Raw genomic sequence first — 12,865 nt, forward strand, 5'->3', positions numbered from 1 at the left:
TTATGCTAATTTATGAATTTAAGGAAAACCTCAAAGAAATACAATTTTTTAGGTTCATAATCATTGGAAGATAAAGCTGCAGAATAAAATATTCTGTAAATCGATCTTACTTACCGGCACCAGTAGAAATACTGAAGACGTTCTCTAAAGCGCTCCTGCATCTATATATACATTCACGTTCATCACCGCTCATCAATGGATGATCAGGAACAATAATTGTTTTGAATTGTCAGAGCTCGTTCGATTCCTTCATATGATTCCTTATAATTTTGTGTAACAGTTTTGACAATGTCATACTATGAAATAATGAACAAGAACTGAAAACAGACTTTAGAAATCAGTAGGTCTTATAAGACTACAATAATCATGTCTTTGTGGCTAGAAACTATGACAGTACACTAATTGTACTTTCCTGTCTATGCATCCAAGTCTTCTATTCCATTCTCACCATTTATTCTACCTTTGATATTCAACATAATTATCTTTAGTGTTTCAGGTATGCAACAATTGTACTTTAATATGTGATGTTCAATACCTACTTGAATAGTGAATGTGATAGAGGTATGGTCAATCAACAACAATCAATGAACAATAATCAACTAAACGCCGCAACAAAAAGGAGGTTCATTTACCAATAATAGGTGAACGATTCTTGTCAATGGGACAATACATATGGTAGGTGAGGGTATATATATATATATATATATATATATATATATATATATATACATATATATATATATATATATATATATATATATATATATATATATATGGAGGGTGGCCCCTCAGAAAACGAAAACGATTTTTTTTTTTCAAAACCAAAACGAAATTGTCCAATTTGGTTGAGTACTTTTCTTTCTCGACATGTTTTTGTTGATCATTAATTTCTTACTTTATTTTATCAAAGTTCAGCAACGGAGACTACCCAACAATTGAAGGTCAATTTTCGACAATAATCCTATTCAAGCATTCCACATTGTGATGTGCGGCCTCAATTCTTTGTTAGTCTCCCAAGGCAGTGGCTTTTTTTTTTATGCTAAAATTTGTTGAATTGAGCTAAGAAATTTACGCTCGACCCGTCTTTACCAAAAACATCTGTAGAATGAAAACTACTCGACCAAATCGGATGATTTTAGTGTCATTCTTCTTCTAGATAAATTCTCTAAAACTCTATGTCATTCATTTTGACATCAAAGTGTGTAATGCAAATGTGCAAATATTAGCGAAAACTCGCGTTTCCGTTAATTCTAGGCCACACTCTACATAATGTGTTTGTGTGTGTTTGTGTGTGTGTGCATACTCTATGTAGTGCAACAGTCATATTTATCAAAATAGACATGAAAACGAAATGAAAACGAATTCTATTCATCAACAAATGCTTGTTTAAAATAATTGACCCCAATTAGTTTCAAAGACGTACAGTATAGTATATATTGCGGTGTCCATGTTTTAAAATGGCAGCCAAAACATAGGATGTGATGGTTGTTTACACGAAAAGATGTATCCATTTAAATAATTGAACCTCAAAAACATATTTTTTTTTACCAGAATCATGAAGATGCATCCATTGGTTTTAAAGATATATGAATAGAATGTAGAGCGGCAGCCGTGTTTTTGGTTGTTGTTTTTGTTTTTCAAAATGGCCGCTAATAAGTAAGTTGCCATGTTTTTTCCCCTTATTTAATTGGAATCCCTGACCCTCAAAACCTATACTTTGGTACAAGAATCAGGACAATCGGACTTATAGTTTCCAAAATACACAGCATTGCTATATCACGTGGCGGCCATTTTGAAAAAATGGCCGCCACGGCCGCCACAGGCAGATTTAGAGTGGCTTCCATATCAGAAATTACTTGTATTGGCATCATGTACATGTGTACCAAATATGGTGCTTTTACCATAATGTGCATAATTCACCCTTTATGTGCTCTATATCCGCTGGAGTGACGAGAGCATTTTGGGGCGAGTAAGTCTCACAGTGTTAGTTATATGAAAGGTACTTTAACCTGAAACACAAACTAAGACAAGGAAATTCAGGGAAACTTTTGAGGTACCAAAACTTATATTATCTTTATCTCAAATGTTTTTGCAGTAGAGAGTTGAACGAGAAGCAACACAGTGCTATTGGCAAGAATACGAAATCAGGAAATTAAAAGCAAAACCGTGGATCTTCCGGTATTATTGGAAAGCACAATACATACACAAAAACATATTAATCTAATCTGAACATGTGCTCAATTGTTCGAAGTTGTTTATTACGGAGTGTTTGTTTAGATTTCATATGATTTCATTTCCTTTATTTTATTTTCATTTTATTTATCTATTTATATTTTTTTTTGGGGGGGGGGGGGTTCCTGCATTATCGTTGTACATGCATATATACATGTGAATGTGTACAGAACGGGAATTAGCAATGCATAAAAAGGATGAAGTACGTCTGAATGTGTCTTGATTTTACGGGTGCTGTTCGTTATTCCGAAGATTCGTTAATCCGAAACACACAAATTTCCTAAAGGCCTACCTAGAGGTTAGTTAATCCGAAAATGAAATAGGGTTCGCTACTCCGAAGGCTCGTTTATCCCAAAATGAAATAGAGTTCGTCGTTCTGAAGATTCGTTAATCCAAAAATGAAATAGGGTTCGTTACTCCGAAGGTTCGTTGATCCGAAGTGATATAGGGTCCGTTACGAACCTTCGGAACAACGATCACGAGCTTTGTTTCATTTTCGGATGAACGAACCTTCGGATTAAAGAACCTTCTGAATAATGAACCTTCGGAATAACGAGCTGTAACTGATTTTACATAGTTTCTCTTTAATGGGTAATACATTTCAGTACCAGCTTCATTTCAATTCTATAGGCATGAGTAATTTTTGTAATATCATAACCGTTGTCTGCAGCAATGTATGTCTGCTGAAAAATCTTTATCGAGAAAATACGAAATATGTTTCATCATTTTACCCGAATCAATATTGAATAACTTGAATAATCTGCGTTCATTGCAGTGTAAGATAATTTTGGTTTTCGACTCATATGAGATAATTTTCATTTAGTTCGTAATTCCGCACCCCGCTTAATCCAAACTTCACCAGCAAATTTTCTCAAAGCTGTCTTCATCTGGCTCTAAGATTTTTGCTGTTTTTGTGAAAATATCAGAGACAATAGGTTCTGAGATGATGTATGTAGAATAGTCACACTTGCGTTGTAACTAGCCAGAAGACATTGTTATGCCCAGGCCTACATGGAATGAATGGCAGACACCAAGAAGGTGACTTGACCGCTTCTTCAGACACTGTCTTCATGGTCTTTCTTTTTGACAACACTTCAATAGACGTCCAATTTTCAACACTTCTTTGCAAATAATTTCCAATGGACAGAACCAAAATTTTAGTCTCTGATCGTATACGATTTCAAATAAAATGGACTAGTAATGCTTTTATATAAAACCCTGCTAAAAAGATCTTTTCATTTTCTCTCAAGGCATGGCTAATTGTGATAGCTTAAATATCCAAAGGGTTTTGTAGTTCCTTTGAAGATAATTACTGGCGATGATAATAATGTGCTGTCAGACCTCTGTCCCTATAAATGCATTAGGCTACCATGTGACAGATCTCCTATTCTTTCTTCACTGTAAAAACATCGGTGTTAGATTTAACACCACGGGTGTTAAATCTACCACCGATCAAACTTCAATAAAGGACCACACCCACAGGTGTTAAAAATGCACTGTGATGGTGTTGAAAAGTGTTCACCTGACACTTCGTGGTGTTAATTTGACACTGTACCTGGTGTTATTTTGACACTGTACTGGTGTTAATTCAAAAATGACACCACATGGTGTTGATTTGATATTTGTTGGTGTTAATATCAATGGTTTAACACCCGTCCAGCTTCAATAAGAGACCACACCAGCTGGTGTTACTTTGGTGTAAATTTATTTTCACATTTTTTCAAAAATCTAGTATTTAATGTTAAATTCTTGATCGTCTTGTTTAAATTAAAAATCAACAAGAAGTGCAGTTACTAAGATACTCTTCAAAAAAACAGTTTAAAATTTGGAAATGACACCCGGAGGTGTTAATTTAACAGCATAAATGAGCACCGAAAATTTAACACCAGCTCGGTGTTCACTTTTTAACACCGGACTTTTCGCAGTGTTGTTATACATCTGGCATCAAAGAAAGAAGGAAAGAAAATGAAACGACATTTTATTCAGAGAAGCCGTGAAACTCTATAGAATGATGATCTATATCACGTGATATCCTTCGTGACCCCTTTAAACGCTTACGATGACAGAAGGCATTTTACCGGTTGTAAAGTAACATAGCAATTATGGTTGCTCCGCCAGGGAGTTCCAAAACTTCCATCTCCTCCCCGTCTGGATCTATTGACATCTGAGTGAGCTTGTTCGTGTACGTCATATAAAGCGTCCCCGTTGACGGCGTGATAGCGATTGCTTTTGTGTCTAGAAGTGAAATAAAGTGATAAAAATGTATGTTAATTCAATCATAATTTCAACAGACCATGGTGACCTTGCTGTTAAGTTGTTGTTGTTGTTTTTTTCTCTATTGAATTTTCATTATTGAACATGATGTTATTACAAAATACAAATGAAGTATGGTTATTGTTGTTAGATTTCCTCTTTTTTTTTTTTGCAAAATAACACGTAAAACCAAGATATCAATATAGCAATCTAAAATTACAAAAACAGAATCCTGAATGTAATGGAAAGGTGTCCTGATTTACGCTTTTCAACAAACGTGAATAAGAACAACAACTCTGATCTGACTGATTAATGTAGAATGGTAAAATGCATTATTGGAGATGGAACGAAGAATGTATGTAATGAGAAAATGGCTTGGAGAGACAACAGCCTGAAGAAATAGATGGAAACACATCAATTGTATTTATAATATCGTATATGTTTTACGCGATCGTCAGGGAAGCCAGCGCATCCATTTTTCTGGCTTTGTGCTACGATGACAAATAGTTTCTTTGCTATAAAGGGGTATGGAGTAAGAATGCAGTGAGTTCATATAGAGTGTATGTGCTCATCAAGTGTGAGTGGTTGGCTAAATGCCTTCATTTTGAATAGATTCACGGGGTGCACCCTCAAATATCAAATGCTTGAAACATTTATTGATTAATACAATCTTAGACATCGACTGATCCTCATTTTTTGGTGTGATATGCTATTTCTTTTTAACGTGACATTTAAAGAAAGGAAAGAAAAAAAGGAGTAGCTCCAGTCTTTAAAATGAAAATCATGGTGAATGCTTATAAGGCATAGGAGAGCATTTTGGGATTAATGCATCTTGAAAAATAATTGATAATATTTTATGTTACTGTGCTTCAGCAAAAGAAAAAAAAACAGACTGGTTCGTATAAAATTCGTATACTTTCACGGTTGTTAAACTGTTTACACAATGGATTTGTATGACCTTCAGAGACAGAATCTGTGCCAATTTGAATGTGCTCATTGGATCTTAAACAGTGATGATTTCAGTGGAAGGAAGACAATGTTTGGGGTGGAAGATTCCAAGGTTTGGTGGATAATAAGAGAAAATGGGATTACAGTTGGAGATAGGACTTGAAAAGCAGTGTCGAGAATAATCTATTCTCTTCGAAGAGTAGCATTATGTCCCATTACACAAATGAGAGTATGATTTTGATAAAATATACATTTACGTCGACGTAGAGCAATATGTCAATCGTTGCAAAAAAAGAAGTACAACAACAAACAAACAAACAAATCAAGACAAAAAAAATTGACGCAGTACCCGTTGCATGCAACGGCGATTACAACCAGCTGTGACTGTCTGGAAGCTCTGACAGGTGGTCTACAGTAGTAGTGGATAAGATGCTTCTCCGGTGACCAGCATGTCGTAGGTTAAAACAATCCTGCTCAAGTATGTATGCCCATGATTCCTTTTGTCATTGCTATTACGAAACACTGATCAATTTAGTGTTCATCATCATATAAGTCACTAATAAAGCAACGCCTTCCACCCTACTATATATATATATATATATATATATATATATATATATATATATATATATATATATATGTATATATATATATATATATATATATATATATATATATATACATGTGATAAAAACCTTTCAACGTCATTTAGGTTTTTTCATATTTATGTATATATAGCAGGATGGAAGGCGTCTCTGCCTTCTCACCAGGAAGGCGACCATGACGACCATGGTGATCTGTGGCGATTTCACAAATCGTGGCGTGATCGCCGTCCGTCTCCATTTTTGGCCTCCGAGGCGATTACACTACGATTTCTCCACGCTCAACCTGCGTTGTGGACGATAGCGCCGCGATGATAATACGACTCTGCCGCGTTGTTGCCGCATTTTCAGGTCGACGAGACGCGCTGCTTCTGCAATCGAACCGACTGTGTTGTGATATTCGTACGCTTATCGCGACCTCGCTACATCAGTGATACGTTTACTCCGGGCCCATGCTACGATCTCAAGCGATCGGGGTATAAAATGGGTTTCATGATTGAATTTCTTCAGACAGATGTCAGTGTCAAACCAACATGGATATGAAGAATATGGTTTTAACCTTACATCTTAGTTTACTAGAACATACCAGTACAATCTGATGTGTAACTGCACTATAGTCATCCATTCAATTAAAAGGGAAAATGTCTATATACTGATAAAGAACTGGCTTACGAGCAAACTACAAATCGTATCCTAAAATGAGACAATTTTATAAAGATATATTTGAAAGAGATCGCAACTTAATTTACTTTCATTGACTTGCAATGGTATATGGAAAAGAAACAATCTAATAAACACAATAGATTCGTACTGAGTGTACGTGGAAAAATGCATTTTATACGTTTTTCTCCATGTCCACCTTCTTTTACTGTGAATCACTTTCTATCGTTCATGGTTGGTTCCTGTTACGTAATATTGTACAAGATGTAATTTTCATGGGCGATAGGGGCCGCTTTCCATGCGCTTGAGTTACGCCTAATGCGTTGCTACCTCATCAGAGTTACGAATGTGGCGCTTCTAATGCGCTCGCGAGGCGATTGTGATACGCTCTAAAACCACGGCGACCTCGCTACGGAAGTTTTGGACATGTTCAAAATTTCCGTAGCGAGGTCGCCGACCATGGCGAGGGTGGTGACCCTCCGCGCTTCTGAACCGCTCAAGATACGATGGAAAAGATTAAAAGCGATCAAGCCACGATCCGCCGCGCTTTGTAAATTTTTGATGATCGTAACGGAATCGCCGTCTCGTGAGATGGGGGTATTGGTGACTTAGCTGGACAGTCTGTTTCGGCCGAGGCCTTGTCAGCAACTAGATCAACTTCATATCAGTTCTTGTAGAGTGCATTAAAGACAAACGGCTCTGGTGCACTCAAGCAAGCATACAAACGATACATGCAAGTGGCTACTTATAGTTGATAGTGACACTGGTGCTGGGCTTAAAGGGATCGTATAGTTTTGGTTGAGACCTAATTTCAGGATTCTAACATTTTTTGGTGAAATAATGAGAAACCTCTATGAAATATGAAAGAGCATAGAATTCCATGAGGAATTCAATGTTTATTTGATGAAAATTGGTTTTGAAGTGGCTGAGATATCCAAAACAGAGCGATTCTAATAAGTGTGTGGGACCCACACTTTATTGCGATCGCTTTGTTTTACTTTGTTTTTGGATGTTTCAGTCATTCCAAACCCGCTTTTCATCAAATAAACTTTGAATTCCTGTTAAAATGGTATGCTCTGTACTAATTCATACGTGTTTTCTTGGTATCTCGAAAAAAGTTAAAAGCCCAATTCTCATCCCCGCCAATACTATACCATTCCTTTAACGTAAGGCAAGGATACAATGGCTTGTTATACATGTAGTCGGGGAGGTGGGGGAGGGGTTCTAACCGTACTCTACAAGGGAAAATTTTTTTTGTATGTTGAACAGGTTGAAGTTAGAACTGTTCTTTAGTTCAGAATTGCTGGTTTCTTGGCCGTGGTGATGTAGTAATTCTCCTACAGACACAGGTTACACTGATTTGTTTTTGATGAGTAGGATTGGGCATGTCTCACGATCATCCATGTGAGTGAGCAGGGGTGCTTTCATCCTTCAGTCCCAAGATGTAGGGTACACAGCGAGAAAAACATTTTGGACACCAAACAAAATTGATGTACATACCCAAAGAGACCAGCAGCTGCAGTGAAGTAAAAGAAACGAAATATAACGTAGTTCAATCCTCCGTACAGAAAACATGTCAAAATAACATTGGGAGAAAGTCCGTAGCCCTCGTCAAACACCACTTCCTAAAAGAGCATAAACTTCGCAAGATATGCAACAAGAATACCCTGAAAGTCAGCTACAGCTGCGTGGTTAATATGCATACCCTAACAAAGGCGCACAACTACCAAACAAAAATCAATAATCAACACTGGTCAAGAACTAGCCAAGGACTCCTGCAACCGCAGAAAGAAGGAGGATTGCCCGATCCCTGACAAATGCACGAAAAAAAAATGTCATATATATGAAGCGAAGGTAGGATAGTTGTGGCAGTAGATAGACTCCCGACACCTGTTCGGAGGACCCCAGTTCGAATCCCGCTCAGTGCTTACGTCCTTGGACAAGATGTTTTTACCCACTATGTTCCTCTCGACCGAGGTGTATTATAGCATGGGTACCTGGCAACGATAGGGTAATAATAATTTATTCGGACCCTCTGGTACAGCAGTGGCAACACAGGAGAGGTTACCCTGGGTTAATAAGACGTTGTCATTGTTATTATCATTACTATTATTACTATTATTATTATGATTATGATTATTATCATGATGATGATTATTATTATCATCATAATTATCATTACAAGGTAGCGACCTCTAGCGACGAGAAAGTATACATCGGCCTCACCTCAACCTTATCCAAATCAAGATATGCAACCAACAAAGCAAGCTTCACAAACAGGGAAAAACGACACCAGACAGAGCTGAGCACACACACACACACACACAAATAATAAATACATCTGGGGACTGAAGGATGAAGGCACCCCTACCCACTCACATTGAGGGTAGTGAGGCACGCCCAACCGTACTCGCCCAAAACAAACCGGGGCAACCTGTGTCTACGGAAGAAACTACCAATTCTGACTTCAAGAACAGAACTCATTTCAACCTGTAAACCCCCCATATTTTTCCTCCTTTGCAGAGCATGGTTAGACCCCCCCCCCCCCGCCTACATATAAGAAGCAAGTATTGTTCCCCTGCCTTACGTTAAGCTCTGTACCAGTGCCATTATCAACTTTATTGCCACGTGCATGTATATTTTGTCTGCTCGTTTGAGTGTACCACAACCTTATTACTGTCTTACGAAGTTGATTTAGTTGCTGACAAGGCTTCGGCCGAAACAGACTGTCCAGCTAAGTCACTAATAAAACAACGCCTGTCATCCTAAGGGCTCTTATACGTGTATAGTTGAGAACTGTCAGCCATTATTGCGGTTCACACTTTTCTCACGTACTAATATACGTACTATAAAAAGGACGTCGGACTATGAATGATCCCAGTATAACAGCTAAAATTTAAAAAAAAAAAAAAACTAGCTGCAGCTTTCTCTTCTTCTGCTCCTAGGCTGTGGAATAAGCTCACTCCTCTTCTGAAATCATCACCAACACTCGATCATTTCAAACAAAACTTGAAAACTTACTTATTTTGCTGTCCCTATATGTGCACTGGAGTTGAACTGTCGCTGACTGGTAATTTGTAAATATTCTACCTCCTGTGGCGACCAGGGATGACATCTCATAGCGCTTTGTAGATTAGTGGTAGTAGTAGTAGTAGTAGTAGTAGTAGTAGTAGCAGTAGTATCGTATATATATATATATGAAGAGTTTGTTTGCAAAAACCGATAAGTCCATATTTGCCGAATGGAGATATTTGCGATTAAAGGTCAAGAAAAATAAAGAGAATAATAAGAAAATTTTTGCTTCTTTTGACCATAACTTCAAAAATATACCTTTATATGTAGTGGCCAATACATCATTTATAAGGTATTATTTTGTACTTTATGACAGAGATCGTACTTCAAAATCTTCAAAAATGGACTTATCGGTTTTTGCAAACAAACCCTTCATATATATATATATATATATATATATATATATATATATATATATACATATAAATCTATAATACCATGTATATGAAGAGAGAGAGACCATTTTTGTCATTGCTGTTTTAATACAACTTTTTGACCACACTGTTTTTTCATATCCTATACATGAGATATCACTGATTTCAACTGGGGGTGTTACTTCCATCAAACTTTGACCATTTCTTACACTTATGTTATGTGATTTCATATCCACATACTTTGATTTTATAGGATCTTGATATAAAGCAGCATCTTGTTTCAAAATATGTTGAAATAAATAGATAATGAATAAATAATATATCTGATTTCCTTCCCTTCGGAATCTCGGTTTGCAAGACAAAACTGAATATGACACCGAAAACTTTAGACACGCGACGGTCGATGGACGACGCAGAACGCACGAGGGACGTCGGACTATGAATGATCTCAGTGTATCAGCTAAAAATAAGTGTCTGTCTGTCTGTTTGTCCCCCCCCCCCCCGCCAAATCTCATTCTCTCTCTCACTCTCTCTCCTTCTTTCTGCACACCTCTGTGTGTATGGACGATTGTGCGCGCATTTAAGCATAAAAAGTGTTATACTCTGCTTACACACGTTGGCGATAACTTGCATCGGAGCTCTCTCTCCCCCCTGAAGACAAGAGCGCCAAACCCCAGAGTCGCTGGACCAATAAAGCTTCCCGTATGTTGTGTCATACGCTACGTCGAAGGGTTCTTCAGTCACAGCGCTGAACACGGTGAACTTGAGACTTTCAAGATCGGCCATAAGAATCCGCTGATTGCCACCGTCGGTTACGAACATCCTCGGGAGAGTTACTGGGACAATTGTAGAGTCAATCGACATTGACATTGACTTTTGTTAATATGTGACAAATAAAAGACTGTAAAGCTTTAAAATTCTAGTTAAGTTTTGAGTAACAAAATTATAGGGGTTCCAATTCCGACATGAATAGCTTTCGAATCCTTACGCAATCTTGTAAACACAGACAAGATTACAGGTTGACTGAGTCCTGAAACGTTCCTCCATACAGACAAGAAATTTGTGTGTTGTATTAAAGCTGGTACCCGTGTAATATCTTTTTTTATAGATTTCTTTTATACTTTATTCCTGAAATTCCTTGTGACAATTATACTAATTACTATGGAATCTGTCTCACAAGAACAAAAAAATAACTAAAGATCATAAGTCAAGGTATTTCTTATTTCATTTTACAGCTTAACGTGTGGTCTAGAGATATGGAGAGGAAAATATTCAGCACTATCCTTAATGAGGAAATTCAGTACATATCTAAGTTAGTATGATAAAAAGGAGTAAAATCTTACGAGTTCAACAGTAAAAATTCGACCGAATTCGGATGAAACATAAAGAAGTTATGACATTTGGAAGTTTTGCTAATTTCTGAAAAACAGTTATTGTACAGTGGATATGAATATGCAAATCAGTGAGCTAACCACGTCATACCCTCACAAATTTCGGTTGACCGTGTACAAAAAATGACAAAAATTCGATGTTTTGCCATTTAAGTCTGGAACATGAAGTTATTCGTGGTTGGATAACTTTAGAATAGTGATCAGTTAGATATACCAGGATTTGAGCTTCAGGCATAATTGCGTTTGAATGAAAAAAAAAATAGAAACTTCAAAATTTCACGTATAAACAATATGGCAAGATGTGCGGAATGACATGCTCACTTTGCCATTTGCATATTCATATGTGACCGTGCACCTCAAAACGAACATAAAGTCGCACACACTGATTTTGCGTGAGGACTGAAAATAAGTGAAATGGGTAAACCTAGCCGAGCTTGACTTTTTCATATTTTCTGAAAGAGCGGGTCTTCTTTTACATTATGCTAAAATTTGGGATCATAAAACGGGCAGAAAAGTGTTTTTTGGGTTTTTTTTTTTTTGGCAGTTTATCTCGAACATTTTTTGTAGAATAGCGTGATTAGGTGTGTCTTTAGAATCCCTTTTTCATTTCTGAAAAACCTCGTCCACACTCTTCACTTTCAACTCTAATAACTTTTGAAAGGATAGTGTTACTGCTTTGAAAGTTGGCATTAATTATGGACAGAATGTGTTAATGAGGCATGCTTAATTTCAGTTTAATTTGATAATCCCTTCATTGTTGTTACTCTGGTGGTTTACTTCCTGTTTTTTGTCCCATTCATTGCACAGCCAGCACGGTTTGGTAAAGATTAAGCGCTTGAATAGACACTGTACTTCAGAGCCTCTTTTCTCGGTTCACACTTTTCCTGAATTTGTGCTTTCTTTCCAATATTTAGATAGGTTAGGAGAGCCCATTTAAGTTGAGTTATACATCATTCTAAAGCTTAAAGTCTGCTCTTTCAGAATATGGTCTTAACTTTTTGTTTGTTTTGAGGTGCAGTGTCACATATTGAGTGATCAAGAACTGCTCCCCCCCCCCCTCCCCAAATCAGTGAAACTTCAAAATGTTATAACATCCTTATTTTTCATCAGATTTCAATCAAAGTTATACTGTTGAATTCATAATATTTTACTCTTTTCTATCAGAGTGACTTGTATTTGGACTGGATTTCCACTTTAACGAATTCAAACACTTTTTGAATCCTACTCAACCTGTTTGGCAGTTCGATCCGTCGCAATCCGACGGACACAGGCATAAATACATGTTGACTCCGTCCTCACACTTTCTTCCCTCCAGGCACGGATTGCTGTCACA

The sequence above is a fragment of the Diadema setosum genome, chromosome 12 (assembly GCF_964275005.1).
Source record: "Diadema setosum chromosome 12, eeDiaSeto1, whole genome shotgun sequence".
NCBI classification, from domain to species: Eukaryota; Metazoa; Echinodermata; class Echinoidea; order Diadematoida; family Diadematidae; genus Diadema; species Diadema setosum.